Here is a 2021-nt window from a genome sequence, read left to right on the forward strand (position 1 = left end):
CAGTACATATGTGGATATATTTCAGTTGAGTACATACCTAGGGGTGAAATTGCTGTCCACAGGGCTGCCATATTCAACTTTACTGCATCACACTAAACTGTTTTCCAACTGGTTGTGCCAGGTTACACTCCCACCAATTGTCATTACACATCCTTGCCCATATGTGGCCATCTTTTTAATTTAAGCCATTTAAGTATTTGTGTAGCAGTTTCTCTTTTAAATTTGCAATTCATTAATTACTAATTAGTTGAGCATTTTTCAAGTATTTATTGGACATTTGGATATCCTCTCTGGGAAGACTCCTGCTCAAGTCTTCAACCATTTGTTATAGATTGTCTTTCTTTTCCTTATCCATGTGTAGGAGTATTTTATTTTATTTATTTTTTTATATGATATATACATTAGAATATATTCTTTTTTTTTTTTTTTTTGTCGATATACATTTTGGCTGATAGGAGTATTTTATATCATCTAAATACAAGCCCTTTTTCAGTTATACCTCTTGCAAATAAGTTCTATCACTCTGTGGCCTACCTGCACACTCTCTCAAATTTGTCTTTTGATGAAAAGATCTTCCTTTTACTGTCAAATTTGTCAACTTTTTCCTGTACTGCTAGTGCTTTTTATTTGTTTTTAAAAATCTTTCCCTACCCCGGAGTCATGATGATATTCACCTATTTTATCTTATAAAGCTTTACCATTTTGCCATGCACATTCACATCTACAGTCCTCGTGGAATTGATTTTGGGATATGGCATGAGGTAGACATCAAGTTTCTTTTCTCTTTCTTTCTTTCTTCTTTTTTTTTTTCTTTGTTTTTCTTATATACACTGTCCCACACAATTTATTGAAAAGACTATCCTTAATCCACTGCTATACAATGGCACCTTTGTCCACTCAAGTGTCTATATACTGGTGACTCTATTTCTGGGCTCTATTTTGTTGTCTCAATCTATTGTCTATTCTTGTGCTGATACTACAGTCATAGTCACTGCAGCTTTAGAGAAAGGTCTTCATATCTGGAGTCCTTCCATATTGCTGCTTGTCCTGGAGAATGCTGTAGCTATTCTTCATCTTTGAATTTTCATATAAACTTTAGAATCAGCTTGTCAGGTACATACACATGCACACTTTGGGGACTTTGGTATTGTTTTGAATCTACAAATAATTTGAGGAGACAAGCTGAAGATAATCTGATATCTCCATAATATTGAGTTCTCTATGAATCTAATCTCTCATTTCTTTTGGATTTTTGTGTATATGCGATCATGTTATCTGCAAATAATGACAGTTTTTTTCTTCATTTTCAATTTGTATTTCTTTCTTACTTTCTTGCACTGACTAGGATTTCTAGTATAATGTCGAAGGCTGAGGGCTTTAAAAGAAGAGAGGAGGAGAGTCTGTCTGGCTCTGTCTGCTCTCTCTCTGCTCCACCATTTTTGTAATGTGATACTCTGCCAACACTGAAGTCACCACCAAAGAAAGCCTTCACCAGATATGTTCTCTGGACTTTTGGCTTCCTAGACTCAGAAACTGTAAGCAATAAATATTGTTTTCTTTATAAATTACCCAGTTCCATGTATTTTATCATAAGCAACAGAAATGGACTAATACAAAAGGGCATCCACATTGGAAAAGAGGAAGTCAAATTGTCCCTGTTTGCAGATGACATAATTTTATACACAGAAAAACCTGAAAGCTCCACTAAAAAAACTCTTAAAACTGATAAACAAATTCAGTAAAGTTGCAGGATACAAAATCAAAACACAAATATCAGTAGCATTTCTATACACAGATAATGAGCAAGAAGAAAAAGAAATCAAGAAAGCAACCCATTTATAATAGCACAAAGAAATGGAAAGACATTCCATGTTCATGGATTGGAAGAATTAATATTGTGAAAATGACCATACTATGCAAGCAATCTACAGATTCAGTGCAATCCCTATCAAAATACCATGACATTCTTCACAGAAATAGAAAAAACAATCCTAAAATTCATATAGAATCCCAAAAGACCC

The sequence above is a fragment of the Cynocephalus volans genome, chromosome 3 (genome assembly GCF_027409185.1).
Source record: "Cynocephalus volans isolate mCynVol1 chromosome 3, mCynVol1.pri, whole genome shotgun sequence".
NCBI classification, from domain to species: Eukaryota; Metazoa; Chordata; class Mammalia; order Dermoptera; family Cynocephalidae; genus Cynocephalus; species Cynocephalus volans.